The sequence below is a fragment of the Phalacrocorax aristotelis genome, chromosome 6, assembly GCF_949628215.1.
Source record: "Phalacrocorax aristotelis chromosome 6, bGulAri2.1, whole genome shotgun sequence".
Classification (NCBI taxonomy): Eukaryota; Metazoa; Chordata; class Aves; order Suliformes; family Phalacrocoracidae; genus Phalacrocorax; species Phalacrocorax aristotelis.
In genome coordinates, this window is record NC_134281.1 from 31,640,352 (window position 1) to 31,658,558 (window position 18,207).

General features: G+C 40.6%; 1 protein-coding gene and 1 long non-coding RNA gene across 6 annotated transcripts in view; one reads left to right on the plus strand and one right to left on the minus strand.

Annotated features, from left to right (window-relative positions):
- RASAL2 (RAS protein activator like 2) overlaps nucleotides 1–18,207 on the plus strand; it is a 186,827-nt gene that overhangs the window by 110,814 nt on the left and 57,806 nt on the right. The window lies entirely within an intron of this gene.
- LOC142058352 (uncharacterized) lies at nucleotides 1,615–15,390 on the minus strand. Its single transcript, XR_012660929.1, has 5 exons — nucleotides 14,733–15,390; nucleotides 13,932–14,140; nucleotides 11,879–11,966; nucleotides 8,148–8,299; nucleotides 1,615–4,553 (listed from the first exon to the last, which is right to left on the minus strand). It is a non-coding gene; the product is annotated as an uncharacterized LOC142058352 (long non-coding RNA).

Here is an 18,207-nt window from a genome sequence, read left to right on the forward strand (position 1 = left end):
GTGGTGCTGCAAATGTAGTTGGTACAGTGCTCTGGAATTAAGTGTTCTATATAATTACCATACTGTTTGGGTTTTTTGCACAGCAAGAGTGGTGAGAGAGGAGATTGCGATCGCTTATAAGCTGTTACTGCTTTTTTGCAGAATCTAGCTCAACCAAGATCATAAGACTGTTTTGCCCTACTGTTTCCGGTAATTAGGCATTTCTAAGTAGCAGGTCAAATCAATTTGTCTTTTAGAGGGACTGTTTATTTTGTTATACTGCTGTTGGTGACAGGGTTTTTTCGGGGGTGTCTGGTTTTTGAGCTGCTGTTCTGCTCCACTGCTAATCTTGGTGCAAGATCCTTGGGTGTAGTTTAGCGATTCGCTTTAGAGGACGAAGGAACAATTATAATTTTCTGTTATTTATTTCACAGTATTGTTTAAGCACGCATTCAACAAGTTTCTTTCCCAAGCGCTATGCTGTGCTTTTCACGCAGATTTCTCACGTGAACCTTGGCAGGGGGTAGGGTGACCAAAGCTCCTGTTTCTTTCAGGGGGAACACTGAGGGTGTGTGAGGTTGTTGCCTCAGAAAATGTGCAGAAGCTCATCTTAGGTAATCCAACAAATAAAAAGGAGATGGGTAGCATTAGAGGAAAAATGAGCTGAATCAGAGGAGAATATTGTATTGCAAGCAAGTAGCAAAATAGGAGTAAAATAGGTATGTTTAACGTGCCCCCGCCCCCCCCCCGAACACACACACACAGAGTCTCTCTCAGGGACTGCAGAAGGTAGGAGACAGCATGCAGCCTCTTAGCTCTTCTTGAGCAACTTTAGCCTGTTTAGCAACAGGCTGAACAACTTTGCATTCCTCTTGTGTGTGTGCTTGTCTGCTCTGGTCCCCAGCTGGCAGGTGGGATCTGCTGGGAATCAAACCGTCAACTTTTAAGCTGATCCAACTTGACACTCTATTCTATGCAGGGGCATTATAATGTATAAGGGACGTTATGATGGCAGCAGTAACCAAACCGTGTAGGTTTTTGCTTCTGTGCATTAAAAAGCAGTTTTTGTCTTTTTATTTTAGAGCAATGCTATACCTGGAAGTTCAGCTCGCAGCACTTCTAAAATAAAAGAGAACAGAGCTTAGTAAAAGGCTTTGGTATCAGACTTTACCATTTCACTTTCAAAGCCATAGATCTTAGATTGAATTTAAAATTTAAAAAAAAAAAAAAAAGGCAGTGCAGGAAACAAAGTGGGGGGGGAAAGGTCATTGTTTGTTTAAGTGACTCTCCAGGGCTTTTTTGGTACTGTGTATTTCCTAAGCTGTAAAATATTTGAAGTGGGGAAACATCTTCAAATAAAGTGCAGTTTTGTCGGACACATTCAGATGTAGTTCCTTGTTCAGCTGACAAAACCACGTTTCCATCTTGACGGGCTTCTTGTAGCCCAGACAGTACATGCAGTGATATCAGCCTGTTAAGTTTCCCTGTAGCTGATTTTAGACTTGGAGTCAGCTGCTTGAAATCCCTGAATTTTCTCAGCATCAGACGTGTTTTTGCTTAACAGGAGTCTCCTCCTGCCCACACCCCCTTCCACCCCACCCTGAGGAGTGCTTGAGCTGTCTCTCAGCTCCCCCACCCTCCCTTGGGACAGGAAAAATGAAGTGTCTCCCCATCCCGGGTAGATTATGTCGCTGTTTGCAGGGAGGACGGCATGCATCCCATACGCTGAGAGGGAAGGCGAGCAACCAAAGGGCGGCTATTGTTCAACTCGAGCCAAGGAGCTGAACAGAGAGGCTTGCGCTTGACGGGCTTCGGCTCTGGCTTTTCTGCATTCCAACCCGTCTGAGGCAGAGAAAACAGAGCGCGGGAGAGAAGCGTGCGGAGGCTCCGCTTTCTGGTTGGCACGGTGGCAGGACCATGGTAGAGGTATTAGGATTACCGCAGAATGCAGTTCACAGGTGAGAGAGATCCCTCCTGGCACGGTCCATGCAAATAGGGGACTGTATTGCTGCAATATTTCTAGTGAGGCGGGATTGGATAGGAGGCACATAGGTATTTTGCTGGAAATTTGAAGTGACTAGACGTAAAGCAACTAGAAACTTTAAGGGTTTCTTTTCCATGTTGCATGTATATATCAAGCCTTTTCTTCGTTATTTCAGATTTATACACAGGTTTTTAAAGAGGTATTTACATGGATTTAATGTGATGAATGGAAAAGTGGGTTATTGATACTTTTGTGCTCACTAATGCAGAAATCACATGTTAGTATTCAAACGTAGATGTGAAGATGAGAAACAAGTTTTTGTAATAGCTTTCAAAGTAAAAAATCTAGTTTATTGCTATTTAAATCATTAGGCTTACTTTTCTCTGTCTCCCTCAAAGCCTTTACTTACTTAACAGAAGTCAGTACATTTTTATATGACGTTGGATTTCTGGATAAGGCCAGGCATCATTCTTGAAGGGAACACTGTGAGAATATTTTTCAGCGTTTACTTGTGGCTGGCATTGCATGATGTTTTAAGCATATGATATTGCCAATCATGCTTCCTGTCCTCCAGCAAGTGATGGTAAATCAAAGCAGTTCAGGGAATCCTACAGGTTGCTCATAAAAACAAGAGGATTTGTTTTCCTTACAATATAAAGGGCACTGCCTTAATAATGCTGCTTGCTTTTCTAGCAGCTTTTGTCTTAAAATATATTCCTAAGAGATAGCAAGCTGCAAAGCATTTAAATTTCATGCATTTTGGTATAGTTAGGCATTTTTAGTAGCTACAAAAGCAATAAATGTTTTCTAAGGAAACTGGGAATGGAAACTCCTGAGTTAGATTTTTTCTACCTTGGAAACAGCCTTTAATAGGTACTGATTACAAAGTCCTTCTTAGTCATTTTCCTCCTCATCTGTAGACCAGGAAGAATAGTAATTTGCTAACTTGGAGACACTGTTTTTGTTAGCCTGAACCAATGAGGTTGTTCTGCAGCTGCTTTTGAATTACATGATCAGAAAATGAAAACCTTCTGCCTTAGCTTTTTTTGGACAAATATGTGTTTCTTTCAAAAACAAGCAAACTTCTGGCAAACTAATGAGAAAAATTCAAGGCAACACGATCCTGGTCCCTTCCAAGTTTCATTTGGGTGATTTTGGGGTGGTTACCAGGAGGTACCCTTTAGAATTTCCTGTCTCTTTTGGGGGCTTTTTCATAGGATTAACATGTTAATAGGGTAGGGAATTAAAAATACAATACTGGGGAGTTCTGGAAGGCAGACGTGAGCAGCAACTTATATTCTTGCAAAATCTTCATGTTGTGCCTGGCTTTATGTGACACTCTATGGGTGCTCTCATTTTTTCTGTCTCTAAAATCTGTGGTGAGGGGAAAATGGTGTAATTGTAACAAATACTTGAGGTGACTTCTGTCAGAGAGATCTGTCATGGCTCTTTAAAGCTCATGGGAACAAATCAGCTTCATTTGTATACAAGCAGGAGGAAGGGGCGTTCTGGTATACTGAGGCTTGACCTGCTCCTTCCCATTTTCTGATATCTGGGAGTAAGTATTGCACCAGCTACATAATATTGGAAGTCAGAGTATTCTGTGATGCATCAAAATACAGGGTATGGATGGCATTTGTGAATGGCTCGTTGGCAGCAAGAGGCAGATTAGTTTCCCAGCCTGTAGAGGTACGTACTTTTTCAAAGCTTTAATTCTCAACAAAGAGAATACTTCCTTTTATCTAGATTTCTTGGCTAATTGGCATCAGACAGAGCAAATGCTTTTTAGGAGGGCTAATAATGGTGGGATTTGAAACTGGACCAATGGCAGAAGGGAGACGTAATGATCCCCTTCCATTTAATTGTCTACATATATGGGTGGCTGCATCTAGTAAGGGAGAGGGAACTCTGCACAAGAAGTCAGCAAGCAAACGATGCAGCTACAGTCCGTGCTTACAGTTTCAACGGTATCATCTCCACATGTTAAGTGGTCAACAGACTTTGACTATATAGGTTATGGATTTAATGGGAAATGGTACTGAAATTGTTGTGGTAAACATAACTGCAAAAATTGAGTTACAGAGTTGTCTAATAGCTGGTTATCTGAGCAGACGATGGCAGCTGCGAATAGCTGTGATGAGTCTGTATAGAGTTTCCTTCCAAAGCTGAAGAGTGCTGCTCCTTAGTCAGGCAGTGGATCTGCAGTGATGACAGACAACATTGCATTTTTCTTCTCTTGCACCATGCCGCGCAGCACGCTCAGCAGAGTCTTTAGGAGGGCAATGTTGTGACATGGATGCCTGCCAGAGAACTGAAACAGCTCTGCTGACGCTTTTGCTTAGAGCAGGCCTCCAGGCAACCTTCAAAAGTGGCACCAACCACAAGCATTCAAAAACACAAGTCTGGCTTAGAAAAGAGGAGATTGAAAATATTTGGTTTTTACATTCGTTTCCCTGCTTGTTTTGATCCTTTTTGGAGTAGGCTTCAGTCAGGTTTTCAACTTCAGTTGCACTGAAACTGTGAAGGCCAGGTCCTTTTTCTAGAACAGAGGCTGTAGTTGTCTACATTCGTTTGATTCCAGGAGAAAGGGCTACAGGAAAAATGCCAAATGTGCAAATTACCACATGATTCTAGTGCCAGCTTTCACAACGTTCATGCACTTAAAGCCCTGTCCTGGTTTGTCCTAGGGTCACTCTAAAATGTCGGCTATATTCTCCAAGGGAACTCTTGCCAGAGTGTCCAAGAAGCTTGAAGATACTGTGTCAGTCAGAAATTAAGCCCGTGTCCACAAGATGGAGGACTTGGCATGCCCTTGTAAAAATTCCCGAAACTATACAGTCTCTTACCTTGCTGTATTTCCTTGCTTCACCACTAAATCTGGTCCCTAATTTGGAAACAGATTAAAACCACCCTCCTTGTCTGCCTTTCTTGTTCTAATCTCTAGCGTTTGGAAAGGCCTTGGGCTTTGGCAATTGCCTTATTTTGATGCTTACATAGAGATTAACATAGTATTCCTATAAACACAGGTGGAACTGAGTAGTAAGCGGGAGGCAGACCACATGATTCATAGGCAGGGGTAGGGAATCATATTGCTGGTCATAACCACTCGTTCTCCAGAATGCTCCTGCTTTTCTGCTGCATACCTGGTAAGTGTAAGCTGCCTGCTTTCAGGCTACTAGTCACAGCATTTTGGTGGTGGTGTTCTGTCTCGTTATCTGGTGTTAGAGGTGCAGGTTATTGTGAATTAGTCTTTTTTTTTGGTCTGTGCCAATCAAGGAGAGTTCAACACCCACCTGATGATGTCGGCAAAGCTGCGGTTTCTTGACATACAAAGGGAGCAAGCAGTGACCTCAGGGCGGAGTAAAGCTCCCTATTGGCACAGCACCCTCAACCTTGCTCTGCAAGAATCACCGGTATTTATTTAGTCTGTGCTGAAAACAAGCAAGCTGAACTTGTGGGAGTGCTACATACAGCTGGTACCTTGTACTAAACCTTGTAGGAGGAGGGTAAATAAGTTGATGGGATGGTGTGGCAATTCCTACATGATCTGACCAGAAGCTTAGGAAATCATATGGTCAGTAGAGTATCATATTGATCATGTTGAATCGCTTCCCAAAATACTTTGAAGCAATCTGTGTGGGTCTTACACATCCTGGTGGTGCCAGAATGTTGCAGAATGACTGGTAAGACGCTTAGTTCTCCGTCATCTGAAACTGTTTTTCTCAAAATTGTAGTTCTCTGTTATCTATGTGATCATGTCTAGGCATAGAAGGCAAAAAAAAACAAAACAAAAACAAACCACCACCCAAACCCCAACCCTCCCTAACTTGTTCTTTCGTTTGTTTGCTTGTTGGAAATGTCATCCAAGGAACTTAGTCTAGAAAAATCATTCCTGGCTCTTTCCCTGCTCCCATTGAGAGTATATGCCCGAGGAAAAACAGTAGGTCAGAAAGTAATAGTAGCGACCAACATGAATGATGGTAGTATTCCAACAAAACTGCCTTAATCAATAATTTTCACTTGAATTTTCTGAATTTGAGCAAAATTCAGCACTTGTGAAGACAGGAGTTGTAGAAGCTATGTGGCCTGCAGGGTGAGCAAGAAAAATTGTTTTCCTTTTCCAGATCTGACGGTAGCGTTCATGGGGAAGTGCTTTGCCTGTCCCAATAGCAACTTGGAGGACAGCTTAGTGCAGGGTGCCCTCTCTCCCCAAAAACCTGCCTGCTTGTTTTCTCTTTCTGACAATTCATAGCACAGCAGCATCTTGAAGTGCAAAGGATCAAGCAGTTGAGTCCTCAAGGCCAGTAACAACCTGTCAGATTGCCAACCCTTTGTGCTGTACCTGTCCCTATCAATTATGTTACAAGCACTGGCAATAATTCTTTAAAAGATACTTTTTCCATGGTGTTCCAATATAATTACTGATAAATCTGTCATATGTTAAGGGCTTCTCCTTGTCTGTCTTTCTAATAAACCTCCTTTATAATGATTTAGAACAGATGAAATCTGAAGGGCCTTTAAGACCATCTATAAAACAGCAGTGGTGCTGTACCTGAACTGCTTAAGCCAGACTTGTGCCTGTAGAGACAGGGCAGGGAGGAGCGGGTGCTTCAGCTTACTGCATGCCTGCACTGTGGTTTCTGGACAGTTACCTTTTCTTCTTCTTCTTCTTCTTAATACCTGGGAGACTTGGAAGTACAGCCAGCAAAACTTCCTTGCTTGGAAAGGTTGATTTTTTGTATGACTGCTACTAGGTGATGCAGGTCTCGGGGACAGAAGGCAGGAAGCTGTGCTCTGTATTGGTTTTTTTGCTACTTCCAGTAGCTCTACAAAAATAGTGTTCTTTATTCTTAACTTTTGCCTTGTTCATGTTTAAGCTGTACGTATATTTGAAGTTTGAATTTCCTGGAAGTTATTTTTCAGAAAAACAGTGTGATTCTGATATCACTTGACACACTGGTGATTTCAGTACCAACTCAAAAAAATCACTCCCCATTCCTCTTTCATACTACTTTAAAAGATGGAAGAGCTCTTGGATTTCTGGTCTGGATCTTCGGACTTGTGAAGCAGGTAGTATAACTGGGCTTAGTGGTCAGGGGATCAGACCCTGAATATTGATCTTTTTCATGTTCTTCATCCATTTTGAAAGTTTGGCACCTCTCGGGGCTTCTTAATTTTTCTTTCAGTCTTAACATTAAAGTAACATTTCTAGTGCTAAATAACTTTAGAACTAAAATAACATTTCTAGCAAAGATGCTAGCTCAGAAATCCTTTTTTAAATTGAAGTGCTTCAGACTTGATTCATTTCAAGCTCCCACTTTCACAGTGTTGCTGAGCAAGGGCTTCCATATCAATCTTTGTGCTTGGCAAATCTGGGAAAGTGTGGGGTTTGTTTTGTTTTTACAGCTCCATGTTTTCAGGACATTTTCAGCCTGCTCTTTGTTTTGAACAGGCAATGTTTTTGGGCAGAAGGAAATAGTATAGAAGGTATTCTTCATGAACACACTCTAGGGAAAAAAGTCATCACAAGAATACCAGCATCAGAAGTTAAGTAGTCTTTGCACACCGCTCATTAAATATATAGCTGGATGTATTCATACTTTAATACAAGATGTCTGTTTACATGAGGCATATGGCTCACAGTTTGGAAAGACACTCCAGAGTGGATGACTTGGTAAATAATGTCTCGGCCCTAATTTGGAATTAAATTAGCTTAATTTTTTTAGAGTAGTCACTGCTAGCAGCAAAACCTAGCCAAATCCCTTGGCTATGCTGAGGATACCTGAAGTTGGACTGAGTACCAAAAATGTAATTAAGTTGGTATGGAAATGCTGAAAAAAGCCTATGGCTGCTTCATCAGTGAAGGTCTGAAAATCCAGCAGTTCTCTCCAACAGAAATACTTGGTCAGAGCTCTTAGCGCTTCTGCTTAGGTCACTGTTTTGTAACACTGGCAATATGTTTTTTCATGGGGAAGTGGACAACAGTAACAGGCTGGTTTGACCTATAGTAGTAAAACTTTGCTATTGTTAGTTCTTCTGATTTTTAGAACTGGCTTATTTAGGTTTAACATGCCCAAGAACCAAAATTTGCCTATTCTTCAATTACAGTAATTTTTTGAAGATCATTTAAGATTGCATCTTTCTTGCTGTAGGTGAACAGCATGATGGTTTCTTCTGTGCTTACCTTCTCAGCCTCTAGATAGAGCCAAGTTTCTTTCCTTATACAATGCTGGACATTCTCTGTGGTCTGGGTGCAGGTACCTGTCTCACTCACTCTTCAGCTGATGGTTTGACTCCCAGCCTTGCTCTCCTCAAACATCTCTTTATTGATACATCCTGGAGGAAAAAAGTATAGGGGTGTATATTCTTAGACTCAGCAAAATTTAGTTTTGTGGGCAGGTACAGTCAGCTGCATGAAGGATTCATCTCCAGCCCCTAAAGCATTACAGTCTTGCATCAGTTTTGCCAGGAAAACACAATACTTGGATCTAGAGAGGAAACTGGGGCAAACAGCCTTCTAAAAAAAGCCACATTGTTTATGTTGTGTTAGAATGTTCAGGAGGAAAATATTATGGAAAAATTGAAGACATGTTTTAAAAGTAGTTTAAAATTCAGCTCCTTAGCAAGTAGCTTCATAGGCTTTTGTCAGCTTTTTTCTCCTTAACCTGAAAAGCATGTCTATAATTCTAAGATACTGTGTATACTCAAAATAGTTCATATGCAGCAAGGAAACACAATGTAATGGGAGGTCTCTTAAGACATACCTTGCTATCATGGGAAAGATTTTGAAGCATTGATTAGAATTCATATAGGCAGTTAGATGTATCTTTATATTGCAAGGGAAGTATACGCCAACTTCTGTGCTGCTAGGTGTTGTTCTTTGTGTCCAAGAGAACTGACTTAAGCGAATTTATCTGAAAGGCCCATGACTAGACTTATATATTTAGCCATTTTTGAAGTGTTTGTGGTAGGGTCTTGCTGCTTGGTTTCTATAAAGGTGAAGTATGAATAGCCAGATGATTTTGCTAGGGAGGCTCAGTGGGCATGGAAGAGCTTTATAAAGGCTAGCCCCTTCGGGTTTAGTTAAATTTTCATTTCAGTTGCTGACCTGTTTGTCTCCAATGCCCTGTCGAAACGAAGTGTGGAAATAGCTTCCTGACATTATTTAAAATGTCACTTGTACAAGGGAGCTCTTGCCTGTATTGCTATGTACTAGAGAACTTCAAGGCTTGTTGTTTTTCTCACCTTCAATTTGAGCCTTTCTGTCCCTATTTATCTTTACAGACTGTCAGCAGGCCCAGCTTTTGCTGCCCCTGGATTCCTCACTGCTCCAGCAATTGTTATTTAGGAAATTCTGTGCTCTGCCTCCCTCCTGAGTAACTGCTAGGTTAACGTCTCTGATCTCAGCTGCATTTGGATGAATAGTGGTGTTTGCAGTGGAAAGTAAGGGGAACTATTACCCTTGTAAAAGATAATACTGCATCAGCGCTGTGGCGCATAGAGGTTGTCATCTTCAGCTGGATGAGAGCTGTTGAGAGTGAGTGCTAAAGATCACTGACTGTGCTAAAATCACTTCATTAAGCAATCTGAAAGGATAAAATACTAGATGATAAAGTGTACATGTGGGCTGGTACTTCATCAGTGTGGTTTCATTTTCCCACAACAGAATGGACTGGCTTAGCGAGAGACTTAAGTGTCCATCAATTTTTTATTTTTTCCTGGTAAAAAGGGCTTTCTGTGTATTTTGGTATGCTCCAACGGGGCTATCCACATCTTCTCATGTCTGACGTAAATCTGCTATTGATTTATATTGCAGTAGAATTGTTCTGTTCAGCTGCTCATAGCTTGTTCATGGGATTGTGTCATGGTATACACACTGGTTTTGCCTATGTAGCTTAAGCCAAAAAATTATCCATGTCACAAAATAATTGTGAATCCTTCTACTGTGATTCCATAATATGCAATGAGTTACTTGGCCTTGTCTACCCGGACGCTCTTGAACTAGATTATAGCATGGTTAGAAGGCTATTATATGGTAATACCGCTTCTCTAAGCAAAATTACTTTCATTATAGGTAGGCATTTAAAATTATTTAATGCAGGAAACAGAGCCTTTTGCATATAGAATCGACGTTTTTAGTTGTCTGGGAAACTTATTTTCAAGCTAGCTTGGTTATTCTGTGTTGTGGCACTGAATGGGATTGGAACATTAGTACCGCTTAATATTTTTCTAGGGCAAAATGACTCAGATAATTTTTCCTATTTCCTAATGGACAATTGTAGAGGTGCGTAGTGTTATCTGGTATATATGACATTGATCCAGGAGTTGGAGAAGTGGATGCTCATTGTTTCTTGTCGATTTACTAGTGCTGCAACCTTGGCAATCTATTTTATATGTCTCTGCCTGCCTGTTTATTGTGAAAAAATTTGCCCTCTCCCTACCCACTGTGCCCCTGTTCTGAAGGGAGCCTTTAATTTTTCAAGTGTGCAAATAACCTGTCTTTATTCGCTCCTAAATTAACTGTAAAACATCTTAATAAGAATGACTTGGATGCACAATGTCTGATGTATATTGCTGTGAAGACATCATCTACTGACTATAGCAATATCCATCAATCAGTCCGTCAGAATCTGTCCCTAGTGCAAGTAGGATCCATTTTTCCTCTTCTTGTAAGTGCCTCATGCAGGGAACATTAATACGTTATGATTTATAACACTACCGCGACTTTGTGCTTACAAAGCATCTGTATCAGAAAGCATCTGTGCTCTATTATTTGCATATATTATGAGTTATCGTTTACTAAAATTCCTGTAGAAAAATCTGAGCACTCATGTTTCTGTGTAGTTTCACTTATCAAGAATGCTAATTTTTAAATCCACGGGATGGCAAAGCTGCTTAGCTTCATAGGTTTCAAAATCATAACTGTAGGAGGGTGACATTTCTGACAACTGCAGAAAGGAGCAGAAGCTCATTTGCTGATGGTAATGCAAAGAATTACCAGTTGGGGATGTATACAAGTTCTAAATAATTCGTTTATATAAGAGGTTCCAAAACGTAAGGGCTTGGTTTAATTTTCAGCCTTGGTGGACTCCTCTGCTTTTGGATCTGGGGTGAGGGGGATGAACCCAAACACGTCGAAGGAGTTTTCTCATGTTTTCACCTGCTGCTCTGTGTGGCTACTGGTGCTAATTTTGGAAAACAGCAACCTCTCAGGGTGGAGGTTAGCTGCTTCTTACTCCTGGTTTTGGAGGGTTTTTTTATTACTACTTTGATCTCTCCCACCTTTCTATATTTTCACATTTTGCATACTTCCACTCTGGTCGACAGAGCAATTTGTATCTGAATTTGAATTGGTTCAACAAACTGTTTTCCGGTGTAGGTAAGTCTTACAGTGTGAAAATAAGTTAGTCATGTTTTGAATATTCCTCTCATGCCTGTTTAGAGCTTATTTCAAAAACTGGCTGTCCTGGAAAAATTGGACAAGACTTTTTGAAAGCTTTTGGTAAGCTCTAGAGCACAAGACATACTTTAAGATGGAGAAAGAGAAATTTAAGAAGCTATTCAGAGTGTTTCTTCTGCCTGTAGCAAGCTTTAGTGGGAGAGCAGGACTACATCCCTCCTGCAGTTGTGGAGCAAGTTTAGCCTCTGGTTTTCTTGCACAGCAAAACATTTAAAAACTAAAGTCAACGCTACAGAGGAGTTTCAAGATAGTTTTGAAGTGGTTGTTTGAAACCAGGTATTCAAAGGTAAACAGGGAGGACATTTCTGATACAAGAGTTTGATAATGGAGAGTATCAAAGCATACAAATGTCAGGAAGTGCCCACTGGTCGGGAGATGAGGCTCGATAAATTCATTCTTGGAACTAAGGAGCAAATTGCTAAGCACAAGTGGAGTTAACTGTCGGAACAGCTTACCAAGGGAACAGACTGGTTCTTTATTCTTTGCAGTGTCTATTTACAATTGGATGTCTCTCTTTTTTCTGGAAGACGTGTCTTTATTCAACTAGAAATAATGGAAAGAATGGGTGAGATTTACTGGGTGATGTTCTAAAGGTGTTTCCGGTCAGGTTAGATGATTGTAATTGTTATTTCTACCTTTAAATTTGATGGGTTTGGTGTTTCTAAATGTCAGTGGTGGCTTTACATCTATCTATCGCTTTAAATGTCCTGGATTTCTAATGGGGGTGTGTTCGTGACTTACTTTCTTACAAGGACTTTTCAATTCGTGCTTTTGTTCTGATGTGTATCTCCACCTTGTGACAGTCCATTGCAGACAAGCTTCCTGCATGATGTTGTGTCCTGTTAAACCACACAAAAAGGAGGTGAGTAGTAAGGAAGTATTTATGCAGGTTTTTTCTCCTCTGTGGGTTTCCCCAGGAATGTTAATGCACAGGAGAGGTCTGCGTATGAAAAACTTTGATGCTGTTTCAGTTCCTAGTTACCTCTTCCTGACTGAAGTCTTTGCCAGTTCTGCCTCCGTTTTTTACAGAGTTTTTAGTGTTCCCATATTTTAAAATACTCCAATAAGCCAGTTTTGTATTTGATATTTAATACACTTTCCTTTTTTTCATGAACATTATAATACATTGAAAGGGATGAATAAAGCTAAATTATGATACAAGATGAGGGAGCTAGGGAGGAAAACAGGATCTGTATGCAATCTGTACTCCTAGAAAGGATGCAAAATTGGTAAGCATTCATGGGAAATCAATACTCTTAACTTTGTTTTCTCTAGAACCTATTATTTATGGAGTTCATAGTTAATATTGCAAATTAAAACAGTTTTTAATGGAAGGACAGTCAGGTGGTTTTGGGCACCGTATTAATTTCACCTCCTTCCTTTTTAGTTTTCTTTGAAACAATTGCTTCATGTTGACCAATCAGAAGAAAATGGCTATCTAATCCTTTCTCTAAAAGTTCCTGAATTCCATTTTTAGTGCAAGTAGATTTACATCATCAGTCTGCAGAGTCTTAAAGAAAAGATGCTACTTGTAGAAATTGGGCAAAATGCGATCCTCACACACACACAGAGTATACTTAGTTGGAAAAGCTCATTTTGTAAAAAATATCAGCTGTTTTTTGCATAGGTGGGAAATATATCTGATGTCTTTCTATCGTTGGATTTTATATTATATAGAAAATGCTTCTGGCTTTTTATCCCTCTGTTCGTTCTGGGGGTGGAGGCATGTACTTTTTCAGTGTGAACAGGAGGACTGCCCAGCTAAGTCTTCCATGCTGCTGTGGTATCTCACTCCTGAACTCTCTGTCCCATGTTCCCTCATTAATTGTGAATTCTGTATAGCATCTGCCCTGCTTGGCAGGTGTTTTATGAAAATACCCGTCCTGCACAAACAATACTTGCTACAGTTTGTCTTAGTAATTGGAATGTTCTTCCCTGCTGGGACTTGATAGGTCTTTTTTTCTTCATTTGTTGGTTGGTACCTAATTCTTCGCTTTGCTGATCTAATGGCTTTTTGTTGTTGCTGTTTTGGCTTGGGTTTTAATCAGTGGTCAGCAATTGTCCTAGTTTGTAATAGGGATTGGCAACTGTATAAATTATTTAAAATAAAGACAGGTTCAAAAAATGGTGAACAAAAGACAGCTGTCTCTTTAAAGAGTGCAGTTTGATCAGAGCATCAGCTCCATTCCCTGAGGACAAAGGCAATTTTGATTTGTGGGGCCCAGGAGTCCCTCACTTACTGGGATTCGTCTCTGCTCGTGCATGTGTAAACCTGTAAAATGCTCTTTTGTGTGGAATAAATCATATGCTATAAATCCTGTACAATTAAATGTGACCCCTCATAAAGTCACAATGACAAGTCTCCATTGCAAAGCTGTGCAGAGCAGGCTTGCTGTCTAGACAGAGCAGAATTATTTCCCATTTATCCTTTTTTTTTTTTTTAATAAATAACCAACCGTTAGCGCTGATGACTTCTTTGAACCCCTAAGAATGCTGCTCTCTTCTTACCTCTTTCTCGTTTGCCCTGTTGCAGTCGAGGCTGAAGCCCAGCGGGGCTGTGACTGCTGCTTCGCGCTGATGAAGAGGAGCAGTTCCCCCCTCTCTAATGCTGCTGTTGGCAGTCAGAAGCAGATTCCATTATTGCCGATCAATGCCGCCGCCATGCAGGAGGAGGGGAGAGGGAGGGGTGGGAGCTTCCTATTCACAGATTGATCAACCTGCCATTGCATGAACAAATTCATTGTAAGAAAGGCTGGGATGCTGTTATAGCGGGAGCAGGAAGGGGCTTGTAAACAGGGGAATGTAGACTCTTCACTAGTGGGGAGGGTATTTAAATTGCCTCTAAGCTTGCTGGTTTTTCTTTTAGCATAAAGCATAGTACCTGAGCCTACGAACAAAGCCAACACCATAAGAAATGGTAGGGATATATTACACTGAGCTGACGAGCTGTTGTGCTGACTTATTTGAGCTCCTTCAGCACTGAGACCTATTTCTTCTTTTTACTTAAACTGATTTTATCATAAGCTGCTACCTCTTTTGGATTTAAAACCTCGGTTTCCCCTGCTCCCCTTTTTTGCCGCCTTTCTGTTCCTGCTTGGACTGAAACCTGACACAAAGGGACAACAAGTACAGATCCCACTTGCTGCTCCCACCCATGCCTGCTTTGTCAGTATGGGCTGTCAGATGTAGGGTTGAGAGAACAGGGCAGGATTGTGCTCTCATGTTGTCAGTGTAGACAATAACTGGAGTACTGGAATCCCAAGACCATCAGCTCCTCCCCACCCTTCCTACCCTGCTTCGTTCACTTACTGTTTTCTGTATGGAAAAGTTTTCTGGCTGGAGAATGAGTCTTCTTTCTCCTGGTGATGTGGCCGAATGGCTGGATAGCAGCACAGAAGATGAGAAAAGCCTTCTCTCGTTTCTTGGTACGGTAGGGTACTAACTGTATTTTTTTTTTTTTTTAACACTTTACTGGGAAGCCTTTACTACTTTCACTGGTGCTTAATGTCTTCAGTCCTTCAGTTACCTGACATTATTTCTTTTTAAAAGCTTTTAAGTGGCATGCAATTGTTAATTAAACTTGGTTACAGTCTGTTTGAAAGAGTGGCAAGCACATTGGGCAAAGGTCAAGTTATAAATGGGTATGTGCCATGCAGGAAATCGTTTCTGGACTAAACAGTGTTACTGGTTTGTTTTTCTTCTCTGTGCCACTTGACCAGCTGATCACTGTATTCAGCCTACTTCCACTCATTTCTGTCAGCTTACCTACAACTTAACTTCTCAACTCTGTGATGGTAGTAGGATAAATCACAGGAGACTGCTTGAAGTTTTTCTTCTTAAGAGAAACCTTTAGATGCATTTAGAATAAAAATTTCAGCCACTGGATCAGATACTTCTCTAGCCTAGAAATTAAATCTACGAAGCACGATCAAACAACTCTGTGCTCTGTTTCTGGATACTTACACATTAGTTTCAGTTTTCTACCTGAATGCAGTTAAACTATTATTTATAGTCCAGCATAAATACCAGTAAGAGGTGGAAAATGTTTTAAACAGAATTCACACATAGAAGCTGGTTATTGTTTCATCTTTCCCTTTGAGCTGTTGCTATGTAAAACTGTTGTTATTTGGTTTTGTTCTTTTAGTCCCGTTTCTACAAATCATTCTATCTCTCTCCTTAACGGTGTCTGTTGTTCTCAGGATGCAATCTGTTTTCTTTCTATTTTGATAATTTCCAGGTACTGAGTTGCTCAGACGGGCTGCTTGATATGTGTGCCCCTTTTCCTTTCCATTTTAAAAAAATGTTTTTTATAGTATGTGTTATAATATCTTTTGGGATTGTTCCAAGATACAGTCTTTGTCTGTCAGTCAAGTAGGCGACAGCTAATCCAGATGCTATTTTTCCGCCAGTTTTGTTGTCCTCCGTCCAGACCAGGCAGGTACCTGGTATGGCGTTTATTTACACTAGTCTCTGTATGGTAAGCAGTTCTCTTACTTAGCAGGTCCAGAACAGCACAGAATGTGGCAGGAAAGTAAGGGACTCCCACAGAGTCTCTTTCGGTTTGCTAATAATTCGTCACTATATGCTGCGCCTTCTTTGGGAATATCACACCAGACATGAACAGGGACAAGAGTACGCATGGGCTGGACACCGGTCCAGAGACTGCCATTTTTTCCCCCCCTTACACATACGCCTGCGTTCACATTTTGTTCCAGACTAAGAGATCTCCTCAAGATGTCTCCTAAATCTCACCCCAGAAACACCAGGAAGTATTTATTCAGGCTGGAGTCTGAAGGGTGTTGCAAAGCTGAGCTATTTAAGGTAGCATTTTTTGTCTCCAAGTACTTAAATTATCTTTTTTTGTTTGATCTTAGAGATGCCAATTCCCAAATGATGTCTTAACTCTAGGATGTATTTAAGGTTCAGTGACGTCCCACAGATGGCTACAGTACACTGGGATTTTTTTTTTTTCTGAATTTTTTTTTTTTTGTATGTCCATAACAATAACTCTTCTTGCTCTGGGCAAAATCCTGCCATAGTGAGCAAGAGGTAGTGAAGCAGCCTTCTGGCCCATTGAGAGGAACAGGAAAGAGCGGTCAAGCTTTGATGCATCCAAGAGCCAGTCACTTGTGAGAATAACCCAATAACCAGAGCAAAGGATCGCTTTTTAGAGGATGCCTCGATTCACAGTCCTTTTGCAGAGAGTGAAAAGATTGGTTTTGAAAGCTGAGGCTCAAAGCTGTTGTTTAATAATGAGGATAATAAATATTGAAATCATACTAATGTGTGTCTCAGTCATAAACCTCTAAACAAATTACATTGCGGGAACAAGTTACCACACATCAGCTGATCTGTGTTAATTGTTTGTGTGCAATCTCTCTGCAGCAAACACAAGGTAATTTGAATTAGCAGGGGCAGTCCAAGATCATTAGGAACTAACGAGGACATCAGCATCTTCAGGTCATGTGCAGTAGCTCCTTGTGTCTGCTTTTGTGTTGGCACAGTTGTCCAGGCAATTTGTATGTCTGTGTGTAGAGTCAACCATTAGAGGAGGCTTTAGAGGCCGATGCATGAGGAGGTTAAAAAGGGGCAACTATTCCAAATTTTGTTTGGCCGCGCATGTCATGCAGAGGATATGTTGAACAGTTTAGGGACGTGCATCTGTTTCATTTCTGCCTCAGGTTTGCAGAGCTGAAGGATTCGTTCCTCCGCCTCAAAGCGAATGCATCAGTCTAATAACAGCTGATGTTGTACTCAGTAAATGCCACATAGAGTTCCCTCAGAACATTCTGCAAAAAGAAATTGTGAGAGTCAGTACTTGAAACAGAAATTATCATCTCCTGTGATATTCTTGCCCTTTCTTCCAGCCTCCTCTGTGTATTCATCTGCTTTGCATGTTAGGTCTTGTCTTTCAGACTGTAAAGTCCTTTAGGAATGAATAGCTTAAATGTCTTTTGAGTGACTTACTGTCATTTGGGTTGCTTGCTATGCACCTTCTCAACTAGGCACTAATTCAATTACACTTTTTTTATATGCCAGCACAATGCAAGTGTCTAACACCAACAGAATTACCTGTCTGTAAATTAAAAATCTTTGATATTTACCTGGATCATCTTGCAAGACTTGTCTGATCGACTCAATCCCTAGTAAAGCACAGTATCTTCTTTTAAAATCCCTGCTAATGGATTGGGAGAGTTTTTGATCATAATTGCTATCTAGCAGCTGTTTGATGATGGAGTTCTATAGCAAGTGAGCTTTGCAGTTTCCTTTGTATTTCCCTTTCCAGGCTTCATAGCTCTTGTTCCATTTAGTATCCTGTGACTTGATTCTGTTCTCTCTGATGTATCTTCTTGTGGGTTTTTCCCACCTGTCTAGTTCTCTTGATAAGTGTAGAAAAGCTATCACTGCAAACTTCATTTTTTTCCTTTAAGTTATAACTTGTAGAATTTGCATAATGTATTTTAGTCAGAACGCGAACGTAGACTTTGGGACTTAAATCAGATGGGGATTTTTGAGTTTGCTTTTACCCTAAGCTTCTTACATAGGCATTCAGTTAAATTTTTATGACAGTCTGAATTGGGCCCAAGTCTGGTTTCTCCCCAAGTGAGCAAAATGAGAGAGAATGCTTACTGCAAGATAAAACATTGACAATTTTATTTATTTTTATATAAGGCGTCCTATTTCATTAGGTAATACACATCTGAAAGATGCTGTTCAGACATTTCTTCTTGTTCCTTCTAACATATCTCCTAATGCTTTCTCTCTTTCTGCTTTTTATTACTGT